Below are 18,560 nucleotides of genomic sequence, written 5' to 3' on the forward strand. Positions count from 1 at the left end.
TATGGCACCTCATTTTTGGATCAAGCATAAATTGGCTTTTACAATGCTGAAGGCTCCATATAGCTTTGCATTGGCATGATTGGCTGACAATAGGTGAGGACGGGAGGTCCTGTATTTTTTTTGGAAACATTTTTATTTATTTCACCTTTATTTAACCAGGTAGGCCAGTTGAGAACAGGTTCTCATTTACAACTGCGACCTGGCCAAGATAAAGAAAAGCAGTGTGACAAAAACAACAATAGATTGTATCTAAACAACTTCATTCTCAACAGCTCTGCACTGCCAATGCAGACCCCCCAGATTGACCACGCAAGGCCTTTAACAGTTGAATGCTCTACAGGCAAAAAATATAGGGTTGGCCTAAACTCCCATGATTCTCTGAATGAAAAAAATTGACTACAGGCTAAGGAAGTTAAAACATGTTTTACAGAAACAAAACTTGATATGTACATGATAGACTTTATCTTAAGACTTTTACTAGACACTACCTAAATAAATGGCCTATAGAAGTTACATATCCATTATTTGGCCCGCGTTTAAAAGCTAAACAAACACAGTTGCATATATAATTTAGGGTCCACGTGGTTTGAGAGTTGATAGGCTTAGTTCGTGTCATAGTTGGAACTAAAAAAGTCAAACTCCTTAAATGGTTGAACACGGCACATGTATAGCTGATGGGGCTGGGCTGAAGGACAACCAGTTATAAAGTCGAAAATGTACGAGTTTTCTAGTTTCAACTAGCACTTTAACGCTGCAATACTCTGAGTCCTTACTGCCTGAGTGCGCACACGTCTCCTCCCAGCTGTGGGCAAGGAAAATACATCTGGATGTGGGCGCGGTAATCAAAAATATGAACTTGCCACGATACAAGATACATGTGAGTTTGGCTTCTACTAAGTTTTTATTTTATGAGAACTTTCAGTGTTACGCGTGTGGTCACTGAGTCAGTTTTACTATCGCGATGCTAACTACACCTTGGAATCAACTGGGAAGATGGCAATTAAAATACCTAGATAAAAATACAAGAACACGGCTAATTTCGAAAGAGGGTTATTGTTGTCGCAGTATTTTTTAATGTGGCTGCAAATATATAGATAAGTCAATGAACTTGTTAGCAAAGGTTAGTGTGGCTAAACTCAAACGCTGTAGTTAACTGGCTACAGTTGTTGCTAGATGCTGTAGTTATCCAAGTTTAACTTTTCTTGTGGAGGCATTTCACCCACGTTTGTTATATTGTAGCCAGTGGGATCTTTCTGCCATCACTTGTCATCAAACTTTGTAAAAAAAGATTCTCTTTTTCCACCGTGTAGTTTTAGTACTGCTTGCATCAATTGTGCTGATTAAAAAAAGCGATGGGCTGCGGACAATCATTTGTACATTTTTTAGCAAAATTATCTCTCAAAGTTCTCAAACGTCTGTAAATTAATAGTTCCATTGCCACGAGTGCGTGTTTCCAATCAAAGGGAGCGAGTCGACTAATTTGGAACCACGCGCATCTTGCGACTCACATTATCTATGTAAAAGCTCCTATTTCATAGTCTGCTGATGTAACCTAGATTTTGTACAGAGGCGTATAGGCCATTCCTGGGGGGGAAGAAGGGATCCTGCTTTTTGTCAAATTAACGTAAACATGTTTTTTCGAATTATCCTAGCCTGCTGTTTAAGTTCTCCTAATTTGTCGTAAAAAAGTAAAATCTGACGTTAATTTGACAATTTATCCCTTCTAGCTATGACCTTCCAGGGGCACGTTCAGCAAGATCGAACATTCATATAGAAATATGCTATGTAGATCAAAAATGCCTCTCTAATATGTAGAATAAGAAAGCACATTGGCTCTATTCACACATTTCTATATGCAACGTTAGATAACTGAACATTGCTCCAGTAAGATGGGAGATAGAACTGGTTATTGATTGGGGCAAAGGCATTCCCTCCACTTCTTCAACCCCAATATTGTCCATCTACAACAGTGATAGCAAACCTTGATGCGGGTGGGGACCAACAAAACATTTTAAGTAATTTTGTTGGGCACAGTAGCTCAAGGGTTTGCATACCTTGGGATGCCCATCCCTGAGCTACAATGTCTTTCAGGCAAATGAAACGCATAGAGTATTCAAGGGGTTGTACATGTTAGTCCCCCCCCCCCAACTTGTTTCTACTGTCATTAGCACACTGATACATGTGTCACCCACATTAAAAAATAATAATACAAATTGCAGTTTTTAATGGGTCCCTACACAGAATGGGCTCTTGCACAATGACAACTAATTGGAGACAGATTTTTATGGGTGTGACATGGGTGTGACATATGAATGGGTGACTTAAGTGATCGGCCCCAGAAAAAGGTCACCAATCCTTCACAGCAGCCTGGTGATGAGGCCTTGGGTAAGGTCCTGTACCGTAGGTCAATTTTCACATGCAATTACATTTTTTCCTTTATGGATTATAAATTAAAAGTGATTTGAGAAGCTGTTTGATTTGCTGTTGCTGTTAGTGCCCCTGGGTTGAATTCAGAAGGGTGCAATGTTCTGAAGGTTGCAGATAGAAATGTATTGAATAGAGCTGACAAGTTTCTTTATTCTACGTGACAGAGAAGTATGTCTGTAATACAGAATTTATTTTTATATCAAAGTTCCATGATATCTTAATGAGCACCTTCCTGGTTCGATGATGTGATTTGATCACATGTGCATGTTTTGTGATTGGTTCTTCCATCTACCTGTCATTCAGTTGCCATGTCAGAGCGGGTGCTGGTGATTGGCAGTGGTGGGCGGGAACACACCCTGGCATGGAAGCTGGGCAGTGCTAGGGGGGAGTGTTGGAGGGAGAGAGGTCATGTTCATTGGTGCACACCATAGGAAAATGATTTGCAACGGGAAAGTATTTCTAATTGGACTAGTCCAGGTAGTCTGTCCCGGTTTGAGTCTGCTCGCTGTGTGTCATCTTAACACTGTGTCATTGAATTTCTACCCATCTCCTGAACTGAAATATAATTAACCCCTGACCCCAGGGCCAGTTTTCCTGCTCTGGTGGTGAAGGCCAGTGGCCTGGCTGCAGGGAAGGGTGTCATTGTGGCCAAGGACCAGGAGGAGGCCTACCAGGCTGTGCTGGACATAATGAAGGTATAGTTTCAAAGTGACCCAAGGTCAGTTTAGCATTTCCCACCCTAATAGTTAAGGCTATGATTCCGAGAGGGTATGCTGTATCTGTGGGCACTCACAATAGGTGGAGTAGAAAGGTTTGCATTAGAGGTTGACCGATTAGGATTTTTCAACGCCTATACCAATTTATTGGAGGACCCCAAAAAAACGATGCCTTTTATTTTTTTATGTGTGTATATATATATATATATATATTATATGTAATAATGACAGTTGCAACAATACTGAATTAACACTTTTAATAAAAATAAAAAACGTAATATAATACATAAAATCAATTTAGTCTCAAATAAATAATAAAACATTCAATTTGGTCTAAATAATGCAAAAACAGTGTTTGAGAAGAAATCAAAAGTGGAATATGTGCCATGTAAAAAAACTAACGTTTAAGAGCCTTGCTCAGAACATATGAAAGCTGGTGGTTCCTTTTAACATGAGTCTTCAATATTAACAGTTAAGACGTTTTAGGCTGTAGTTATTATAGGAATTATGACGCTTTGATTATTTCTCTCTTATACCATTTGTATTTAATATACCTTTGACTATTGGATGTTCTTATAGGCACTTTAGTATTGCCAGGCTAATCTTGGGAGTTGATAGTCTTGAAGTCATCAACAGCGCTGTGCTTCAAGCATTGCTAAGAGCTGCTGGCGAACGAAGGAAAGTGCTGTTTGAATGAATGCTTACGAGCCTGCTGCCGCCTACCACCGCTCAGTCAGACTGCTCTATCAGATCATAGACGTAATTATAATATAATAAACATACAGAAATACGAACCTTGGGTCATTAATATGGTCCAATCCGGGAAACTATCATTTCGAAAACAAAACGCTTATTCTTTCAGTGAAATACAGAACCGTTCTGTATTTTATCGAGCAGGTGGCAACCCTAAGTCTAAATATTGCTGTTACAACCTTCAATGTTATGTCATAATTATGTAAAATTCTGGGAAATTAATGATGGTCTTTATTAGGAAGAAATGGTCTTCACACAGTTCTCAACGAGCCAGGCGGCCCAAACTGCAACATACAGTCATGGCCAAAAGTTTTGAGAATGACACAAATGTCTTTAGAAATGTTTGTCAGATGTTGCTATGGAATACTGAAGTATAATTACAAGAATTTCAATATTTGCTGTGTTGACCATTCTTTTTCAAGACATCTGCAATCCACCCTGGCATGCTGTCAATTAACTTATGGGCCACATCCTGACTGATGTTAGCCCATTCTTGCATAATCAATGCTTGGAGTTTGTCAGAATTTGTGTTTTTTTTGTTTGTCCACCTGCCTCTTGAGGATGGACCATAAGTTCTCAATGCGATTAAGGTCTGGGGAGTTTCCTGGCCATGGACCCAAAATATTGATGTTTTCTTCCCTGAGCCACTTAGTTATCACTTTTGCCTTATGGCAAGGTGCTCCATCATGCTGGAAAAGGCATTGTTCGTCACCAAACTGTTCCTGGATGGTTGGGAGAAGTTGCTCTCTGAGAATATGTTGGTACCATTCTTTATTCATGGCTGTGTTCTTTGGAAAAATTGTGAGTGAGCCACTCCCTTGGCTGAGAAGCAACCCCACACATGAATGGTCTCAGGATGCTTTACTGTTGACATGACACAAGACTGAGGGTAGCGATCACCTTGTCTTCTCTGGACAAGATTTTTCCCGGATGCCCCAAACAATCGAAAAGGGGATTCATCAGAGAAAATGACTTTACCCCAGTCCTCAGCAGTCCAATCACTGTATCTTTTGCAGAATATCAGTCTGTTCCTGATGTTTTTCCTGGAGAGAAGTGACTTCTTTGCTGCCCTTCTAGACACCAGGCCATCCTCAAAGTCTTTGCCTCACTGTGCGTACAGATTAGAGGTCGACAGATTATGATTTTTCAACGCGATACCGATTATTGGAGGACCAAAAAAGCCAATACCGATTAATCAGACAATTTTTTTTATTTGTAATAATGACAATTACAACAATACTGAATTAACACTTATTTTAACTTAATATAAAACATCAATAAAATAAATTTAGCCTCAAATAAATAATGAAACATGTTCAATTTGGTTTAAATAATGCAAAAACAAATTGTTGGAGAAGAAAATGTGCCATGTAAAATATGTGCCATGTAAAAAAGCTAACGTTTAAGTTCCTTGCTCAGAACATGAGAACATATGAAAGTTGGTGGTTCCTTTTAACATGAGACTTCAATATTCCAAGGTAATAGGTTTTAGGTTGTAGTTAATATAGTATTTATAGGACTATTTCTCTATACCATTTGTATTTCATATACCTTTGACTATTGGATGTTCTTATAGGCACTATAGTATTGCCAGTGTAACAGTATAGCTTCCGTCCTCCTCCTTGCCCCTCCCTGGGCTTGAACCAGGAACACATCGACAACAGCCACACTCGAAGCATCGTTACCCATCGCTCCACAAAAGCTGCGGCCCTTGCAGCGCAAAGGGAATAACTACACCAAATCTAAAAGCGAGTGACGTTTGAAACAGTATTAGCGCACACCCAGCTAACTAGCTAGCCATTTCACATTGGTTACACCAGCCATTAGGCTGATAGGCTTGAAGTCATAAACAGAGCTGTGCTTGCGAAGAGCTGCTGGCAAAACACAGGAAAGTGCTGTTTGAATGAATGATTACGGGCCTGCTGCTGCTTAGTCAGACTGCTCTATCAAATCAGACTTAATTATAACATAATAACACACAGAAATATGAACCTTTGGTCATTAATATGATCGAATCCGGAAACTATAATTTAGAAAACAAAACGTTTTTTATTTCAGTGAAATACGGAACCGTTCGGTATTTTATCGGGTGGCATCCCTAAGTCTAAATATTCTTATTACATTGCACAACCTTCAATCTATGTCATAATTATGTACAATTCTGGCAAATGAGTTCGCAATGAGCCAGGCAGCCCAAATTTGCATATACCCTGACTCTGCGTGCAATGAACGCAAGAGAAATGACACAATTTCACATGGTTAATATTGCCTGCTAATCTGTATTAGTATTTATAACTAGTGATTATGATTGATTGTTTTTTATAAGATAAGTTTAATGCTAGCTAGAAATTTACCTTGGCTTCTACTGCATTCGCGTAACAGGCAGATTACTCGTGGAGTGCAATGGTTAGAGCATTGTTAACTGTGCGGTTGCAAGATTGGAACCCCTGAGCTGACAAGGTGAAAATCTGTCGTTCTGCCCCTGAACAAGGCAGTTAACCCACAGTTCCTAGGCAGTTATTGAAAATAAGAATGTTTTCTTAACCTCTTGGTGTTAGGGGGCAGTATTTTCATTTTTGAAAAAAAACGTTCCCTTTTTAAACGGGATATTTTGTCAGGAAAAGATGCTAGAATATGCATATAATTGACAGCTTTCGATAGAAAACACTCTAACGTTTCCAAAACTGTAAAGATATTGTCTGTGAGTATATAACAGAACAGATGTTGCAGGCGAAAGCCTGAGAAAAATCCAATCCGGAAGTGCCCCAGGTTTTGAAAGCGCTGTGTTCCAATGACTCCCTATATGGCTGTGAATGTACCATCAACGAGCTTACGCTTTCTACGTATTCCCTAAGGTGTCTACAGCATTGTGACGTAGTTTTACGCATTTCTGTTGAAGAATAGCCGTATGGGGGGGGCACATTGCGTAAGTGGTCACATGGTGGCTCCGAGAGAGATTCTCGCATTAGGGCAGAGGTAGCCATTACTCCAATCGGTCCTAGAGAAAAAGGAATTGTCCCGAGGGATATATTATCGAATAGATATTAGAAAAACACCTTGGATGGATTCTAAACAACGTTTGCCATGTTTCTGTCGATATTATGGAGCTAATTTGGAATATTTTTTGGCGTTGTGGTGACCGCAATTTCTGGGTCATTTCTCAGCCAAACGTGAAGAACAACGGAGCTATTTCGTCTACAAAAATAATATTTTGGGAAAAAATGAACTTTGGCTATCTACCGGGGAGTCTCGTGAGTGAAAACATCCGAAGTTCATCAAAGGTAAACGATTTAATTTGATTGCTTTTCTGATTTCCGTGACAAGTTTGCCTGTTGCTAGCAAGGCATAATGCTATGCTAGGCTATGATAAACTGACACAAATGCTTGTCTAGCGTTGGCTGTAAAGCATATTTTGAAAATCTGAGATGACAGGGTGATTAACAAAAGGCTAAGCTTGTGTTCCAATATACTTCACTTGTGATTGTCATGAATAGGAATATTTTCTAGGAAGATTTATGCCCGTTGCGTTATGCTAATTAGTGTCAGATGATGATAACGGTCCCGTTCACGGGCTGGGCGTCACTACAAGTTAACTGACTTGTCTAGTTAAATAAAAGGTATAATTTAAAAAAAACATTTAAATTTGATAAAGAAACGGAAATCGGCGCCCCAAAATACCGATTTTCTATTGTTATGAAAACTTGAAATCGGCCCTAATTAATCTGCCATTTCGATTAATCGGTCGACCTCTGGTACAGATGCACTCACACCTGCCTGCTGCCATTCCTGAGCAAGCTCTGTACTGGTGGTGCCACGATCCCACAGCTGAATCAACTTTAGGAGACTGTCCTGGCGCTTGCTGGACGTTCTTGGGTGCCCTGAAGCCTTCACAACAATTGAACCGCTCTCCTTGAAGTTCTTGATGGTCCGATAAATGGTTGATTTAGGTGCAATCTTACTGGCAGCAATATCCTTGCCTGTGAAGCCCTTTTGTGCAAAGCAATGATGATGGCTCGTGTTTCCATGATTGACCGAGGAAGAACAATGTTTCCAAGCACCACCCTCCCTTTGAAGCTTCCAGCCTGTTATTCAAACTCAATCAGCATGACAGAGTGATCTTCAGCCTTGTCCTCATCAACACTCACACCTGTGTTAACGAGAGAATCACTGACATGATGTCAGCTGGTCCTTTTGTGGCAGGGCTGAAATGCAGTGGAAATGTTTTTTGAATTGGAATTAATTGGATCACTCGTCATAACATTCCGGAGCAAATTGCCATCATATAAACTGAGGCAGCAGACTTTGAAAATTAATATTTGTCATTCTCAAAACTTTTGGCCACGACTGTATCCCCTGACTCTGCTTGCACTGAACCCAAGAGAAGTGACACCATTTCCCCAGTTAATATAGCCTGTTAAAAATATATACTTTTGTATTGATTTTAAGAAAGGCATTGATGTTTATGGTTAGATAAATTTGTGCAAAATTTATGCTTTTTTTCTCACAAATGTGCTTTTGTTAACCTGTTGCAACGAGCAATCCCATATCCGGGATCCTATTTATAGCCTCAAGCTCATTAGCATAACGCAACGTTAACTATTCATGAAAATCGCAAATGAAATGAAATAAATATATTAGCTCTCAAGCTTAGCCTTTTGTTAACACGGTCATGTCAGATTTTCAAAATATGCTTTTGAACCATAGGTAAACAAGCATTTGTGTAAGAGTTTTGATAGCATAGCATTAAGCCTAGCATTCAGCATGCAACATTTTCACAAAAAACAGAAAAGCAATCAAATAAAATAATTTACCTTTGAAGAACTTCAGATGTATTCAATGAGGAGACTCCGTTAGAAAGCAAATGTTCAGTTTTTCCAAAAATATTATTTGTGGACAAATCCCTCCGTTTTTGTTCATCACGTTTGGCTACGAAAAAAACCTGTATCCAGGAGTGTAATTATCGGCGCAAGCTCATTAGCATAACACAACGTTAACTATTCATGAAAATCGCAACATTTTCACAAATACAATAAAAGCAATCAAATAAAATCATTTACCTTTGAAGAACTTCGGATGTTTTCAATGAGGAGACTCAGTTACAGTTCCTTGCGAAAGTATTCGGCCCCCTTGAACTTTGCGAAAACTGAAAAATTGGGCGTGCAAAATTATTCAGCCCCCTTAAGTTAATACTTTAGCGCCGCCTTTTTCTGCGATTACAGCTGTAAGTCGCTTGGGGTATGTCTCTTATCAGTTTTGCACATCGAGAGACTGACATTTTTCCCATTCCTCCTTGCAAAACAGCTCGAGCTCAGTGAGGTTGGATGGAGAGCATTTGTGAACAGCAGTTTTCAGTTCTTTCCACAGATTCTCGATTGGATTCAGGTCTGGACTTTGACTTGGCCATTCTAACACCTGGATATGTTTATTTTTGAACCATTCCATTGTAGATTTTATGTTTTGGATCATTGTCTTGTTGGAAGACAAATCTCCATCCCAGTCTCAGGTCTTTTGCAGACTCCATCAGGTTTTCTTCCAGAATGGTCCTGTATTTGGCTCCATCCATCTTCCCATCAATTTTAACCATCTTCCCTGTCCCTGCTGAAGAAAAGCAGGCCCAAACCATGATGCTGCCACCACCATGTTTGACAGTGGGGATGGTGGGTTCAGGGTGATTACATTTACATTACATTTAAGTCATTTAGCAGACGCTCTTATCCAGAGCGACTTACAAATTGGTGCATTCACCTTATGACATCCAGTGGGACAGTCACTTAACAATAGTGCATCTAAAACTTAGGGGGGGTGGGGTGAGAGGGATTACTTATCCTATCCTAGGTATTCCTTAAAGAGGTGGGGTTTCAGGTGTCTCCGGAAGGTGGTGATTGACTCCGCTGTCCTGGCGTCGTGAGGGAGTTTGTTCCACCATTGGGGGGCCAGGGCAGCGAACAGTTTTGACTGGGCTGAGCGGGAGCTGTACTTCCTCAGTGGTAGGGAGGCGAGCAGGCCAGAGGTGGATGAACGCAGTGCCCTTGTTTGGGTGTAGGGCCTGATCAGAGCCTGGAGGTACTGAGGTGCCGTTCCCCTCACAGCTCCGTAGGCAAGCACCATGGTCTTGTAGCGGATGCGAGCTTCAACTGGAAGCCAGTGGAGAGAACGGAGGAGCGGGGTGACGTGAGAGAACTTGGGAAGGTTGAACACCAGACGGGCTGCGGCGTTCTGGATGAGTTGAAGGGGTTTAATGGCACAGGCAGGGAGCCCAGCCAACAGCGAGTTGCAGTAATCCAGACGGGAGATGACAAGTGCCTGGATTAGGACCTGCGCCGCTTCCTGTGTGAGGCAGGGTCGTACTCTGCGGATGTTGTAGAGCATGAACCTACAGGAACGGGCCACCGCCTTGATGTTGGTTGAGAACGACAGGGTGTGGTCCAGGATCACGCCAAGGTTCTTGGCGCTCTGGGAGGAGGACACAATGGAGTTGTCAACCGTGATGACGAGATCATGGAACGGGCAGTCCTTCCCCGGGAGGAAGAGCAGCTCCGTCTTGCAGAGGTTCAGCTTGAGGTGGTGATCCGTCATCCACACTGATATGTCTGCCAGACATGCAGAGATGCGATTCGCCACCTGGTCATCAGAAGGGGGAAAGGAGAAGATTAATTGTGTGTCGTCTGCATAGCAATGATAAGAGAGACCATGTGAGGTTATGACAGAGCCAAGTGACTTGGTGTATAGCGAGAATAGGAGAGGGCCAAGAACAGAGCCCTGGGGGACACCAGTGGTGAGAGCGCGTGGTGAGGAGACAGATTCTCGCCACGCCACCTGGTAGGAGCGACCTGTCAGGTAGGACGCAATCCAAGCGTGGGCCGCGCCGGAGATGCCCAACTCGGAGAGGGTGGAGAGGAGGATCTGATGGTTCACAGTATCGAAGGCAGCCGATAGATCTAGAAGGATGAGAGCAGAGGAGAGAGAGTTAGCTTTAGCAGTGCGGAGCGCCTCCGTGATACAGAGGAGAGCAGTCTCAGTTGAATGACTAGTCTTGAAACCTGACTGATTTGGATCAAGAAGGTCATTCAGAGAGAGATAGCGGGAGAGCTGGCCAAGGACGGCACGTTCAAGAGTTTTGGAGAGAAAAGAAAGAAGGGATACTGGTCTGTAATTGTTGACATCGGAGGGATCGAGTGTAGGTTTTTTCAGAAGGGGTGCAACTCTCGCTCTCTTGAAGACGGAAGGGACGTAGCCAGCGGTCAGGGATGAGTTGATGAGCGAGGTGAGGTAAGGGAGAAGGTCTCCGGAAATGGTCTGGAGAAGAGAGGAGGGGATAGGGTCAAGCGGGCAGGTTGTTGGGCGGCCGGCCGTCACAAGACGCGAGATTTCATCTGGAGAGAGAGGGGAGAAAGAGGTCAGAGCACAGGGTAGGGCAGTGTGAGCAGAACCAGCGGTGTCGTTTGACTTAGCAAACGAGGATCGGATGTCGTCGACCTTCTTTTCAAAATGGTTGACGAAGTCATCTGCAGAGAGGGAGGAGGGGGAGGGGGCGGAGGATTCAGGAGGGAGGAGAAGGTGGCAAAGAGCTTCCTAGGGTTAGAGGCAGATGCTTGGAATTTAGCGTGGTAGAAAGTGGCTTTAGCAGCAGAGACAGAGGAGGAAAATGTAGAGGAGGGAGTGAAAGGATGCCAGGTCCGCAGGGAGGCGAGTTTTCCTCCATTTCCGCTCGGCTGCCCGGAGCCCTGTTCTGTGAGCTCGCAATGAGTCATCGAGCCACGGAGCGGGAGGGGAGGACCGAGCCGGCCTGGAGGATAGGGGACATAGAGAGTCAAGGGATGCAGAGAGGGAGGAGAGGAGGGTTGAGGAGGCAGAATCAGGAGATAGGTGGGAGAAGGTTTGAGCGGAGGGAAGAGATGATAGGATGGAAGAGGAGAGAGTAGCGGGGGGAGAGAGAGCGAAGGTTGGGACGGCGCGATACCATCCGAGTAAGGGCAGTGTGGGAGGTGTTGGATGAGAGCGAGAGGGAAAAGGATACAAGGCAGTGGTCGGAGACTTGGAGGGGAGTTGCAATGAGGTTAGTGGAAGAACAGCATCTAGTAAAGATGAGGTCGAGCGTATTGCCTGCCTTGTGAGTAGGGGGGAAGGTGAGAGGGTGAGGTCAAAAGAGGAGAGGAGTGGAAAGAAGGAGGCAGAGAGGAAAGAGTCAAAGGTAGACGTGGGGAGGTTAAAGTCGCCCAGAACTGTGAGAGGTGAGCCGTCCTCAGGAAAGGAGCTTATCAAGGCATCAAGCTCATTGATGAACTCTCCGAGGGAACCTGGAGGGCGATAAATGATAAGGATGTTAAGCTTGAAAGGGCTAGTAACTGTGACAGCATGGAATTCAAAGGAGGCGATAGACAGATGGGTAAGGGGAGAAAGAGAGAATGACCACCTGGGAGAGATGAGGATCCCGGTGCCACCACCCCGCTGACCAGACGCTCTCGGGGTGTGCGAGAACACGTGGGCGGACGAAGAGAGAGCAGTAGGAGTAGCAGTGTTGTCTGTGGTGATCCATGTTTCCGTCAGTGCCAAGAAGTCGAGGGACTGGAGGGAGGCATAGGCTGAGATGAACTCTACCTTGTTGACCGCAGATTGGCAGTTCCAAAGGCTACCGGAGACCTGGAACTCCACGTGGGTCGTGCGCGCTGGGACCACCAGAGTAGGGTGGCCGCGGCCACGCGGTGAGGAGCGTTTGTATGGTCTGTGCAGAGAGGAGAAAACAGGGATAAACAGACACATAGTTGACAGGCTACAGAAGAGGCTACGCTAATGCAAAGGAGGGTGATGAGCAGTGTTGCTTTTAACGTTTTGCATTGTTGCCAAAAAGTTCAATTTTGGTTTCATCTGACCAGAGCACCTTCTTCCACATGTTTGGTGTGTCTCCCAGGTGGCTTGTGGCAAACTTTAAACAACACTTTTTATAGATACCTTTAAGAAATGGCTTTCTTCTTGCCACTCTTCCATAAAGGCCAGATTTGTGCAATATACGACTGATTCTTGTCCTATGGACAGAGTCTCCCACCTCAGCTGTAGATCTCTGCAGTTCATCCAGAGTGATCATGGGCCTCTTGGCTGCATCTCTGATCAGTCTTCTCCTTGTATGAGCTGAAAGTTTAGAGGGACGGTCAGGTCTTGGTAGATTTGCAGTGGTCTGATTCTCCTTCCATTTCAATATTATCGCTTGCACAGTGCTCCTTGGGATGTTTAAAGCTTGGGAAATCTTTTTGTATCCAAATCCGGCTTTAAACTTCTTGTTCTTCATGATGCTCTCTGCGCTTTTAACGGACCTCTGAGACTATCACAGTGCAGGTGCATTTATACGGAGACTTAATTACACACAGGTGGATTGTATTTCTCATCATTAGTCATTTAGGTCAACATTGGATCATTCAGAGATCCTCACTGAACTTCTGGAGAGGGTTTGCTGCACTGAAAGTAAAGGGGCTGAATAATTTTGCATGCCCAATTTTTCAGTTTTTGATTTGTTAACAGTTTGAAATATCCAATAAATGTCGTTCCACTTCATGATTGTGTCCCACTTGTTGTTGATTCTTCACAAAAAAATGCAGTTTTATATCTTTGTTTGAAGCCTGAAATGTGGCAAAAGGTCGCAAAGTTCAAGGGGGCCGAATACTTTCGCAAGGCACTGAAGATAGCAAATGTTCAGTTTGTCCAAAAATATTCTTTGTATAGGAGAAATCGCTCCGTTTGGTACTTCACTTTTGGCTACTAAAAAAAACAGAAAATTCAGTCATCAAAACGCCAAACTTTTTTCCAAATTAACTCCATAATATCGACTGAAACATAGCAAACGTTGTTTAGAATCAATCCTCAAGGTGTTTTTCACATATCTCTTCGATGATATAACGTTCGTGGAAGTGTGCTTTCTCCTCTGAATCCCATGGGAAAATGCCTGCAGCTGAAGATTACGCACCAATTTAGACAAAGGACACCGGGCGGACACCTGGTAAATATAGTCTCTTATGGCCAATCTTCCAATGATATGCCTACAAATACGTCACAATGCTGCAGACACCTTGGGGAAACGACAGAAAGGGCAGGCTCATTCCTGGCGCATTCACAGCCATATAAGGAGACAATGGAAAACAGAGCCTCAAATTCTACTCATTTCCTGTTTGAAGTTTCATCTTGGTTTTTGCCTGTAGCATCAGTTCTGTGGCACTCACAGATAATATATTTGCAGTTTTGGAAACGTCAGTGTTTTCTTTCCAAAGCTGTCAATTTTATGCATAGTCGAGCATCTTTTTGTGACAAAATATTGCGCTTAAAACGGGCACGTTTTTTTAATCCAATAATGAAATAGCGCCCCCATAGGTTCAAGAGGTTAATGGTTTATGGTTCAAGCATGGGAAACAGTGTTTAAACCCTTTACAATGAAGATCTGTGAAGCTATTTGGATTTTTACGAATTATCTCTGAAAGACGGGGAGGCTATGATTAAAAAGTTGGAGCACTTCTCTGTCTGCATTAACAAGGACTACACACACAGGTCTTTCCATCATTGTATCATGTGTGTGTGCAAATGAACTCAAGCTTACAGACAATGTCAAAGGTGACATAGCGAAGCACCCAAGTGTGTTGGGTGCGCAATTACGCAGGTACTTTCCTGAAACGGATGACACAAACAACTGGATTCATTATCCCTTTCATGCCCTACCTCCAGTCCACTTACCGATATCCGAACAAGAGCCTCATTGAAATAGCAACAAGCAGTTCAGTGAAAATTGAATTTAAATCAGAAGTCACTACCTGATTTCTGGATTGGGCTGCACTCAGTGTCCTGCCTTGGCAAATCGCGCTGTTAACTTGGTGACAGAGGGCAGTATTTTCACTTCCGGATGAAATGCATACCCAAATTCAACTGCCTGCTACTCATCCCGAGAAGATAAGATATGCATATTATTAGTAGATTTGGTTAGAAAACACTCTGAAGTTTCTAAAACTGTTTGAATCATGTCTGTGAGTATGACAGAACTTATTTAGCAGACGAAACCCAGAGGACAAACCATTCAGATTTTAATTTTTTTAGGTCACTCTTTTCAATGGGGTTTCATTGGGAATCCAGATTTCTAAGGGACCTTCTTGCACTTCCACTGGATGTCAACAGTCTTTAGAAATTGGTTGAGGTTATTCCTTTGTGTAATGAAGAAGTACGGTCATCTTGAACGAGGGTCACTTGAAGTGTACTGTTAGAGGCGCGTGGCCAGAAAGCATGCTTCAGTTTGTTTTCTTCCTGTATTGAACACAGATCATCCCTTCTTCAATTTTATTGATTATTTACGTAAACAAATACCTAAAGTTGTATTACAAAAGTAGTTTGAAATGTTTTGGCAATGTTTACAGGTAACTATTGAGATATTTTGTAGTCACGTTACTCAAGTTGGAACCGGTGATTTTTTTTTGGATCAAACGTGCCAAATAATTGGACATTTTGGATATATATTGACGGAATTAATCGAACAAAAGGACCATTTGTGATGTTTATGGGACATATTGGAGTGCCAACAAAAGAAGCTCGTCAAAGGTAAGGCATGAATTATATTCTTATTTCTGCGTTTTGTGTCGCGCCTGCAGGGTTGAAATATGCTTCTTCTCTTTTGTTTACGGAGGTGCTATCCTTAGATAATAGCATAGTTTGCTTTCGCCGAAAAGCCTTTTTGAAATCTGACATGTTGGCTGGATTCACAACAAGTGTAGCTTTAATTTGCTAGCAACGTGTGATTTAATTAATTTTATAGTAATTTATTTGAATTTGGCGCTCTGCATTTTCCCTGGCCTTTGTCCAGGTGGGACGCTAGCGTCCCACATATCCCAGAGAGGGGTCACTGTTATGAAAACATAGGATACTAAAGAGGCCGTTCTACTGACTCTGAAAAACACCAAAAGAAAGATGCCCAGGGTCCCTGCTCATCTGCGTGAATGTGCCTTAAGCATGGTGCAAGGAGGCATGAGGACTGCAGATGTGGCCAGGGCAAAAATTGCAATGTCTGTACTGTGAGACATCTAAGACGGCGCTACAGCGAGACAGGACGGACAGCTGATCATCGTCGCAGTGGCAGACCACATGTAACAACACCTGCACAGGATCGGTACATCCGAACATCACACCTGCGCGACAGGTACAGGATGGCAACAACAACTGCCCGAGTTACACCAGGAAAGCATAATCCCTCCCTCCCTCAGTGCTCAGACTGTCTGCAAAAGGCTGAGAGAGGCTGGACTGAGGGATTGTTGGCCTGTTGTAAGGCAGGTCCTCACCAGAGATCACCGGCAACAACGTCGCCTTAGGGCACAAACCCACCGTCGCTGGACCAGACATGACTGGCAAAAAGTGCTCTTCACTGACGAGGTGCGGTTTTATCTCACCAGGGGTGATGCTCGGATTCGCGTTTATCGTCAAAGGAATGAGCATTACACCGATGCCTGTACTCTGGAGTGGGATCGATTTTTGGAGATGGAGGGTCTGATCTTGTTGTCATTGCAGGCAATCTCAACGCTGTGCGTTTCAGGGAAGACCTCCTCCTCCCTCATGTGGTACCCTTCCTGCAGGCTCATCCTGACATGACCCTCCAGCATGACAATGCCACCAGCCATACTGCTCGTTCTGTGCGTGATGTTATGTTCATATAAATATTTACACATGTTAAATTTGCTGAAAATAAGTGAGATTACTTAAAAAATATAAAAAATTGCTGTGTGCATCTATCATGTATGGACTGTTTGAAAATGTGAGTCACATTTTAAATTTAGTGTAATCCAGTTTGGGAACACTTGCCCTAGCCTACCTCCTTACAGCTGCGGTTCAGTCACCCTGTGACGCCGCTTGTACACAAAATAGTTTGTCAGTTGTCACAGTAGCCTAGGCTATTGCAAATCTAAGACACAGACAGTTTGTCTAGACATTTCATGTTTTTGTCAGGAGGGGAGTTATTTAGGAAAGCAAAATGTAGACTACACAGCATATCAAAAAAGCAAGACACAGGCAGTCAATAGCAATTTAATGTTTTTTTTTATTCATTGCAAACATTGGCTAAACAAGAGGCAGACTGTTGCCTATATGCCAGCATAAATATAAAGATTATATCACACAAATGGTAATTGTTATGGCCTGATGCAATGTGTCTTGCTTATGCTATTGCAAATCCATTACAACAGACAGCAGTTAGTAGCATATATATATATATATATATATATATATATATATATATATACACACAGTATTTTTTTGTAATGTTTGTCCAAATCGCAGTTGTTCAGAAATTAGGAGGAGAGGCTACATCATCAAATTGGTTGTGTTCAAAAGAGGGTGAGTAAAGAGGAAATGTGAATGTGTAAAATAACATGTGCAGAACATGATTTGAATCCTTAGATTTGAGAAATAAGTTTCCAGGGGGGTGGGGGTGAAAACTGTTTGTAGCCTGTCCTAAATTATACTGAACATACTGAACAAAAATATAAATGCAACAATTTCAAAGATTTTACTGAGTTACAGTTCATTATAAGGAAATTATAAATTCATTAGGCCTTATTCTATGCATCACATGACTGGGCAGGAGTGCAGCCATGGGTTGGCCTTGGAGCCAGGCCGAGCCAATCAGAATGTTTTTCCCCCCCCCCACAAAAGGCTTTATTAATACTCCTCAAGAGCCCCCACTTCCCCTCAGATGATCCCACAGGTGTTGTAGCTGGATGTGGAGTTCCTGGGCTGGCGTGGTTACATGTGGTGTGCGCTTGTGAGGCCGGTTGGACGTATTGCTAAATTCTCTAAAATGACGTTGGAGTCAGCTTATGGTAGAGCAATTAACAACAGCTCTGGTGGACATTCCTGCAGTCATCATGCCAATTGCATGCTCCCTCAACTTGAGACGTCTGTGGCATTGTGTTGTGACAAAACTGCACATTTTTAAGGTGGCCTTTTATTGTCCCAGCCCAAGGTGCACCTGTGTAATGATCATGCTGTTTAATCATCTTCTTGATATGCACACCTGTCAGGTAGAGGGAGGTCTTGGCAAAGGAGAAATGCTCACAAACAGGGATATAATCAAACATTTTAGAGAAATAATATTTTTGTGCGTCTGGAAAAGTTCTGGGATTAAAAAAAACAAATTCAGCTCATGGAACATGGGACCAACACTTTGCTGTCATATTTTTATTCAGTGCAGATTGTCTGTTACATTGTTCCACACAAGGATATACCATGACATTTGTTTTATAAAAAGTATGCATTTCAAACTTTGGAATGTAGTGTTTATTTAGCTGCTGCTTCAGACATCACGTAGCTTTGACAGTATATTGTTTTCAGTTGCACACTGTAAATGTAGCCTACAATTCTGAGGATGCACAAAGTGATAATTTGCTTGAAAATAAAACGTTCTCCCTCATCAGTCTTCGTTCACTGGAAAAAAAAAACGGCGCTTTGTCTACTGAATGTGACCCTGTTCCAGGTGCTGATGCCCTTGCTGAAGAATGACCTGTACGAGGTGCTCCAGAGCACTCTGCAGGGGAAGTTGGCATCCAGCGCCCCTGTGTGGCACCAGGACTGCTCTGCAGTTACTGTGGTCATGGCCAGCCCTGGCTACCCTGGCTCCTATAAGAAAGGTGTCGCAATCACAGGTAGGCATGC

General features: G+C 42.8%; 1 pseudogene; it reads left to right on the plus strand.

Moving 5' to 3' along the window:
* Positions 1-2,312: 2,312 nt before the first annotated feature.
* The window catches only part of LOC124010686, a 30,030-nt pseudogene continuing 13,782 nt past the window's right edge, over positions 2,313-18,560 (plus strand).

Source organism: Oncorhynchus gorbuscha, linkage group LG23 (assembly GCF_021184085.1).
Source record: "Oncorhynchus gorbuscha isolate QuinsamMale2020 ecotype Even-year linkage group LG23, OgorEven_v1.0, whole genome shotgun sequence".
Lineage (NCBI taxonomy): Eukaryota > Metazoa > Chordata > Actinopteri > Salmoniformes > Salmonidae > Oncorhynchus > Oncorhynchus gorbuscha.